Source organism: Salmo salar, chromosome ssa27 (genome assembly GCF_905237065.1).
Source record: "Salmo salar chromosome ssa27, Ssal_v3.1, whole genome shotgun sequence".
Taxonomy (NCBI): domain Eukaryota; kingdom Metazoa; phylum Chordata; class Actinopteri; order Salmoniformes; family Salmonidae; genus Salmo; species Salmo salar.
Genome location: NC_059468.1, coordinates 24611016 through 24620341, shown reverse-complemented (window position 1 = coordinate 24620341; position 9326 = coordinate 24611016).

The window sequence follows — 9326 nt, the reverse complement described above, 5'->3', positions numbered from 1 at the left end:
AATTTTGATAAACTCCCATATCTATTGGGTGAAATACCACAGTGTGCCATTACAAAAGCAAAGGTTTGTGACCTGTTGCCACAAGGGCAACCAGTGAAGAACAAACACCATTGTAAATACAACCAATATTTATGTTTTTTTTCTTCTCCCTTTTGTACTTGAACTATTTGTACATAATATGACATTTGAAATGTATTTATTATTTTTGAACTTTTCAGAGTGTAATGTCTACTGTAAAAACAAATGTTGTTTATTATCTATTTCAATGTTTCCCATGCCAATACAGCCCTTGAATTGAATTGAGAGTGAAAGAGCGAGAGTGTGTGTGAGAGAGAGAGAAAGAGAGACTTTTGACTTTTTGTATTTCTTTAATGAAACATTCTCATTTCATTAAAAACTCCCCACCCCCCCATCTTAAAAATAAAAAAAACAAAATATATCCTGTACTGCATACATGTACCATACTCACCTTTCCCTCTACCACACGATACAAAACAACACCACACATCAAATACCAAAAAACCTTACCACTTCTATAACCGTGTATCCAAAACATCTTCCCCAGCAATACAGACAGCCCCCCAACACACCATATCTCCTGAAACATCTTCCCCAGCTATACAGACAGCCCCCCAACACACCATATCTCCTGAAACATCTTCCCCAGCTATACAGACAGCCCCCCAACACACCATATCTCCTGAAACATCTTCCCCAGCTATACAGACAGCCCCCCAACACACCATATCTCCTGAAACATCTTCCCCAGCTATACAGACAGCCCCCCAACACACCATATCTCCTGAAACATCTTCCCCAGCTATACAGACAGCCCCCCAACACACCATATCTCCTGAAACATCTTCCCCAGCTATACAGACAGCCCCCCAACACACCATATCTCCTGAAACATCTCCACACTCAAACTCCACCCTAAGGCGCGCAGAGACCATCCCATTAAATAAGAGTAAAGGGTCTGTTATCCCCCCACCTTTGACCCTGTTTCTCCTTGTTAGCCAAATAGTCAACTTCGCCTGAGCAAACAGAAAACTCAACAAAACACATTTGGCCTTTTCCTTATTTGAATACCGGTACCCCATTATAAACACCCCAACAGTAAAAACCTCCCCCAACCTCTCACACAGACATTCCAACAGAGACATCAGTGACATTAACCTGGCTCACACAGAAAACACATGAATCACAGTTTCACTCATGACACATAAAGGACACCCCTGTCTGATTCCCGGTTCAACACGTACCAACCAGCTGTTAGTGGCCAGGGCTCCATGAAGAACCCTCCACTGGAGGTCCCCTGACCTCTTTGGTGCTGGGGGTTTGTAGAACCCCCTCCATCTAAAACCCACCATACTCTCCGCCCCACATACCCTCTGCCACTGATGTGCCCTCACTCCTGTTAGGCTCCTAATGTTCCTTACCTTGACACAGAGGTTGTAGAGGGCTTTACCTCTCACCCCTTCAAACTCTCCCAGGCTCGGAGTGTTAAAATCTAACAAGTCCTCCAGACCCCCTTGCCAGTCTCCAGTCTCTGCCTTCACCTGCAGGGGCGGAAACATTGGTGGCCCCTCACCCTTTGGCCACTCAAACACCCCCCTTACCGGCTCAGACAGTGCCTCCTGGACCTCCTCCAGGAATCTCTCCAGCAGCCTAAGAGACATTATTCCTGTTTGTTGTGCCAGGACTTCCGGGGTTTTCCACCCCTCCTCTCCCAGCAGTCGCAGGTCACCCAGCCTTTGTAAACCCGCTGCCATCAGTTGCCTCTGCAGGGTGGCCGACTGGACCGATCTCAAAGGGATGGCTGGGTTGTTGAAGATAGGCTCCTCCCACACCCACAGCCCAGGCTCCACACCCCCTTCTCGTGTGGGCCTTAGCAGCTGCCAGGCCCTCAGCACTGCAGAGTAAAAATCAGAGAGACCTGCTGTACTCAGCCTCTCCAGCTTCACGAGGAACAGCTGCCGGTCCAACCCTAATCCGCCAGCTCTCCTCAGCAGTGCGCATGCTGGTTCCCTCCAGCCGACATCAGTATGGTACAGCAGTCTCTGCGCCGCCTTTAGTCGGAAAGCAGCCACCCTGCTCTCAAGTTCCACCAGGCCCTGTCCTCCTTCGTGAACGGTCATGTACAACACTGCCGCCCTCAGCCAGTGATGGCCCGGCCAGAAAAAGTCCACCAGCTTGCGTTGCAGGTCTGCGTGGGGGGGGGGGTTGAGGACAGCAAGTTTATGCCACAGGGAAGATGCCACCAGGTTGTTGATTATCAGCACCCTCCTATATGACACTTGGGACAGGAGCCACCTCCACCTGGCCAGTCTTGACACCACTGCCTGTGAAAGCCCCTCCCAGTTCTTCCTGACCCACCTCTCCGATCCCAGGTACACCACCAACACTTTAAGCCCTTCACAACCCCACTGCAAACCCCCTGGAAGCAGAGGGGCCCTATCCCCCCATGCCCCACATAACAGAGCTTTGCTCTTGCCCCAGTTTACCTTAGCTGATGAAGCTCCCTCGTACACCTTCAGACTGGTCTCTAGTGCCTGCATATTCTGACCTTCACAGAAACATCATCTGCATATGCTGACACTGCTATGCCTGTCACCACACCCATGCCTGTTCAGCACACTCCCTGCAGTCTCCTGCATTGCAGTCCCAAAAAAGGCTCAATGGCTAGTGTATATAATTGCCCAGAGAGAGGGCATCCTTGTCTAATGCCCCGTCTCACCCAGACTGGCCTACTGAGCCCCCCTCCCACCTTGACCATACATGAAGCCCCAGCATACAAAAGCTTCACACAGGTCAAAAACTCTTCCCAAACCCAAACATCACATTAAACAGATACTCATGGTCCACTATCAAAAGCCTTCTCTTGATCTAAAGAGACCATTCCAAAGTTCACATTAGAACCTTTCAACAAATTCAACATGTCCCTGATTAAGAACAAGTTGTCTGTGATTGAGCGTCCCGGTACACAATATGTTTGGTCATTATGTACTATCGAGTCCAGATGGGACTTCAGTCTGTTAGAGAGGACCTTGGCAAATATCTTGTAGTACGCACAGAGTAATGCCACAGGCCTCCAGTTCTTAAGTTCACACAAGTCCCCCTTTTTTGGCAGGAGAGTCAGAGCCGCCCGACAGCAGCTCATCGGCAACTCTCCTACCCCGACACATTCACGCAACACGCAAAAGAAGTCCAGTCCAATTATTCCCCAGATTTTTTTATAAAACTCAACTGGGAGTCCATCGACCACCGGTGCACTACCGGGGGACATCTGGGTTACGGCCTCTGCCAGTTCATGGGACAACAGAGGAATGTTCATTTCATCCCTCTGTGCCAGAGAGAGCTTAGGGAGTCCTACGAACAAGACCTGAGCACACATAGGATCACACATTTCTGCCCTATACAACTCAGTATAAAACTCCACAGTCCGCTCCCGCATCTCCCCCACCACAGAGGTCACCCGTCCATCAGACAGCCATAGACAATGCATACCCTATCACCGCTCTGTCTTTCCAAACCAAAGAAGAAGGAGCTGGGAGCATCCATCTCCTTGAGCATGGAGAACCTAGCTCTTACAAGTGCTCCCTTTGCTTTAACCTGGAAAATACTGCCCAGGTCCCTACGTAATTCAGCTAAATTAGCCTGGAGGCCTATATTGCCTTGCCCCACCATCTCTACTTCCTCCTCACTGATACTACACTTGAGTTCCCCCAATACTCTCCTAGCCTCTGAGGATGAGAGAGCTGTATACTGTTGACAGAAAAGCCAAATTTGGACTTTCCCCACATCCCACCATTGACTCAGAGACTCATACTCCTCTATTCGCTGCCTCCACCTTTCCCAAAAGGTCTGGAAACCTGTGCAAAAAGTGGCATCTTGTAAGAGCTTTACATTAAACTTCCAATAGGATGCCTGCCGGGGCCCTGGTGAAATAAACAGCCGAGCCATGGTTATGTGGTGATCTGAAAAGCCCACCGGGAGAATGGTAGCGCCCAACAGCCTATTGCTCCGATTCTTGGACATGTAAAACCGATCAAGTCGGGCTGCACTCACCCTAGCCCCAAAAACCTTCACCCATGTATACTGTCTTGTGTTGGGATGTTTAGTTCTCCAAACATCCACTAGGTCGAACTGATTAATGATGTCCCTTAACACTACCACTGACACTGAATGAGGCTCTTCCCCATTTCTGTCTTTCGTAAAATCCATTGTGCAGTTCCAGTCCCCTCCGACCACCAGCGTCTCCTCAGGCGCTACCTGTGAGAGTTCCTGTTTAAGACACCCAAATAGAACCCCTCTTTCTCTCCCTGTGTTAGGCGCATACACATTTATAATGACAAAACCCATGTTGTTAATTTCTGCTTTTACAACAAGCAGCCTACCTCTACACACCTCCTTTGAGGAACACATTTTTACAGACAGACCCTGCCACCCCTAAACAAACATTTGTCCCATGGCTCAACACACTTTCCCCTTTCCACCAGAGCCCCCTATCGACTTCATTCAACACATCACTATGTGTCTCCTGCAGAAACAACACCTGTACTTTTTTTGTTTTACATATTCACCCAACACACCCCTCTTTCCCGCATCTCTGGCGCCACTTATATTGAGCGAGCCTATCCAAAGAGTCTCCATAAGAAGTGGGAGAAAAGCCAGCAAAGAAAGAGACCAATAGCAAAGCTCAAAAAGCCCCAGTGCCAGAAAGAAACTATACATCTAAACAGTGTCTGAAGGTAGACACTTATGCACTGTTGTGACCCACTTCCTCAACCTAAACCGTTTCCTGGGTGAGAGGACACCATGCCCCTCATTTTTCATAGCATGTTGTGCTGATCTTACAAACTTTCTCGGATCAGAAAAAAGGCCTCAAGATGAACTTTTTCCCTTTGGTCTCATTCAGGAACCTTGTCAGTTCCCTCAACGTGTACTTTGACCCTTCTGATTGACTGGCTGTCAGCTCCGGGCCTATTGATGAGGAGTCTGAAAAAAATAACTCCTCATCGTCCTCTTCCTCAGACTCACTTTCCTCCTCATCTCCATCTCCCATCCTGACCACCTGCCCTTCCTCTCTGGTCAGGGCCTCCCCCCAGCACCAGGCAAAGGTTCCATGGTGCCTTTGACCACACCCTTTTTCCTTTTCCGCTTGACACCCTCCTACTCCCCCCCAGTCTCTTACACTTCCCCACTATACTCTCCTCATCCACTAGCATAACCTGACTAGACCCAGCCTCATCTACACCACCCTCCATAACATGACTAGACCCAGCCTCATCTACACCACCATCCATAGCATGACTAGGCCCAGCCTCAGCTACCCCACCATCCATAGCATAACTAGACCCAGCCTCAGTTACACCACCATCCATAGCATGACTAGACCCAGCCTCAGCTACCCCACCATCTCTAGCCTGACTAGGCCCAGCTTCATCTACACCACCATCTCTTGCATGACTAGGCCCAGCCTCATCTACACCACCATCCCTGGCATGACTAGGCCCAGCCTCTGCTGTCTGCATCTCATTGCCCCCTGCACGTTGACCTCGATTTCCCCCACTGGCGCTTGTGCCCTCACCTTGTCTACGGCCTTTATGTGGGCACGCAAAGCTCTTATGCCCCAAATCCCCACACTCAAAACACCGTAGATTATCTGTGCTGGCAAACCCTGCGTAGAGCCCCTCCCCATGCCTCACTTTAAAATGCACATTTAGCTGTTGCTCACTGTTATTCAGAAACATGAACACTTGCCTCCGGAACGAAACAACGTGCTTAACGGCATCTGCCTGAAAACCTGCCGACAGTACACGAAAACTGCTAGCAAACTTACCAAAACGACTCAGCTCTTTCCTGATTTGATCATCCGTAATAAACGGAGGGAAATTTGCAACTACCACCCTTGTCGAAGGGGTAGAAAGAGGTGAAATTGGCACTAACACACCCCTTACAATTATTCCACTAGCAATTAGCCTACCAACCAAATTTGCTCTTATCATGAACACAACCACAGCTTTGTTCATTCTAGAAGCGGAATGTATAAATTCAGCTCCTACCTGTTCACCGACCGCGAGCAGAACCTCCTCCACCTTAACTCCATTCTCAGGAACACACCTGAATCCATGCCGTATCGACAGTGTCTCCTCCGCGCTAGGCTGAGAAGCCATCGCGCACATCACACCTTCCAAACCCCAGGAAACTAACTCTGTCCTCTTCCACCCCAAACTTTGAAAAAAACGGTGGATACTGCTAAAACAAATAGTGCATTAACCCTCCACCATAGAAAATTAAATTGAAAGAAAAGACCAAGAACAGAATCAAGAAAGTTAGTTAGGACAGAGCCCTCCACACCAAACGCTCAAACTCCAAAAAACTCCCAGCATGCACTGCAAAAGAGAGAGAGAGAAAGAGGAGAGAGAGAAAGAGAGGCGAGAGACAGTCATGCAGATGAACAGCTCCTGACTTTCTACAACTTTTAGGTTGTTAAGAGTGAAATTAACAAGATTCAATTAACCCAAAAATATAGGTAATCAAATTGTACAACTGAAGATCAACACAGGATGAAAAGATTGACAGGGTGAGAGCGATCTTAATTGTGCTAGCTAGCTAAATTAATTTTAGTTAGCTTACTGGCTAGCTCCAACTGTTTACTGGTGGTAACTATAGCAACATAGACAGTAGAGCAGCAGCACCAGCAGCAGTAGAGACTGAGAACCCCCCTCTTTTTTGATTTCCAGCAGAAATCAGAGAAGGGAAGAATCAATTTTAAACACAGAATTCAGAGGGAGAACCTGGAAAATTTGTTTGCCAACTGCTCACACAACAGGACTGTTACAAACCTGTTATTTTACACAGAACATACTACTGCCTGGCATACGGCTGTAAGTAGGCATTTCAGATATACAACAAAGAAAGGCATCTGCAAGGGATGGCAAATACACATTTTTGAGGACAGTGAAAAGGAAAAACAGGTTTCTGATGGTAAACGTGTATCCAGCGCACCCCACAGGCTCCACCCACCACCAGAGCATCACCACCTCCATCGGCGTAGCCAGACTGGACCGGGCCCAGCCTACTACCCCACACCAGACCACCACCTCCACCAGACCAGAGAGGCAGCCCCCCATCCCAGACCTGGGCCCAGATTAACAAAACACTTCTTACGCAAAAACTCAAGATTTTTTGATAAGATAGTTCGTAAGTGCAATTCCTCAACAATATCTTAAGATTTTGTCATTTTCTTACAAACTTTTCAAATATCTTATTAATCTAGTTAAAATGTGTGTTGCTAGGCAACCAATTTAGCTAGCTAACTAGCTTACAATGGTAATCATGTTAGCATATTTCGTACTTAGATTACTGTTCTAAAACATGCTCTTGGGTTTAAAATAATCAATACTGAAACTTTCAATTGCTTTCATGAGCTTATTCTCTCACTGCCCTGGGTTTAAGACAAGGGTTTAGCTATCTTGGAATTAAGAACAAATCCAATAACTTTATTTTCAAGATTCAAATTTCTTCTTTACTTTTTGCTTTAGGAGAAACATAATAAATAGTGCAATAACATTTCCAAGAACCTTTTTGAGGAATAGCAACTTTGCTTAACTTTCTTCATAAGTCTTTAGTTTTAAGGAACAAATGGCAGTTAAGAATACATTTCTTCATAAGAAGGTTTTGTGTATCTGGGCCCTGACCCCCCTCCATAAAGCACAGTACAACAGCAAGCAGCTAACAGTAATTGAGGAGTCCATAAACACAGACAACTTCTGGCAAAAGTTTTGTAAAAATAAAAATAAACTAGGGGAATTAGTGATACAAAATCCATTGGACTCCCCAATTACTGACCAGGAGCTCTATAAGAAACTTCAGGCCCTCCAATTAAAAAAAGCATGAGGACCTGATGCCAAACCTAAATGAGATGCTCAAAATCACTTGTGCAACATTTTTATTGGCTATATTAAAACTGTTTAATTTGATCCTAAGTGTAGGATATTTCCCTGACATCTGGAATCAAGGACTCATAACTTCAATCTTTAAGAACGGTGACAAATTTGACCCAAACAATTACAGAGGCATTTGTGTGAACAGTAACCTGGGGTTGGTTTTCTGTAGTATTATAAATGTAAGAGTTCTAAACTTTCTTAATAAGCACATTGTCATGAGTAAAATCCAAATTGGATTTATACCAAAACATCGCACGACCGATCATATTTACACCCTACACACCCAGATAGATAAACACGTCCACCAAAATAATACCAAAATGTACGCTTGCTTTATCGACTTCCAAGAAGCATTTGATTCTATTTGGCATACAGGAATGTCCTACAAAGTTATTGAAAATCGTGTAGGGGGTAAGACACATTACATAATTAAATCAAGATTCTCCTACATGTCCAGAGGAAAACAACAAACAATGCATGCAGGGCAGAATTAGGCCAATATCCACTAATAATAACAACTCAAAAAAGAGCAATTCAGTTTTGGAAATACAGTGACCCCCTTCTCATATCATTACCAAGCCCTGCAATGCCAAGAGCTGAGCAAAGAAAAGAGTCCCCTCATCCAGCTGGTCCTGGGGCTGAGTTCACAAACCTGTTCTACTAACACACTGAAGCCTCAGGACCAGAACATCCAATCAATCAGAATAAACCAAATTACAACACAGTCAAAACAAAACTACATTACTTATTGGGAAACACAAGCACAAAGCAAAATGCAGTGCTATCTGGCCCTAAATTGACAGTACAACATGGCTTACTATTTGACTATAGTTACTGATCAAAACCTTAGAAAAACCTTGACAAAGTACAGGCTCAGTGAGCACAGCCTTGCCATTGAGAAGGGTAGACACAGGAAAACCTGGCTCCCTGTAGAGGAAAGGCTGTGCAACCACTGCACCACAGCAGAAACAGAGACAGAGCTGCATTTCCTGACAAAATGTACAAAAATATAAAACAGAGAGTGTCATTTTCCCAAATTTGAAACCCTTATTTAAGGTTTCAAAGACCTCTCTGATGAGAATAGGCTACCCTTCCTGTTGGGGGAGGACGCAGAGAGCTGTGGGTTGACAGCGCACTACATTGCTGCCTGCCATAAGAAGAAGGACAGTGTATGACAGACCAACCAAACTGCACATGTCCTCTATGCCATTGTTATTGTCCATTGTATGGTTATTTGTACCCTTGATTATTGTTGTTAATGATTGATAATTATTATTCTAATAATATTATTTTAATTATATGAACATTGTAAATGTATCACTTAATCTCAAGTATGGTTTGGCAATATGTACAGTTGAAGTCGGAAGTTTACGT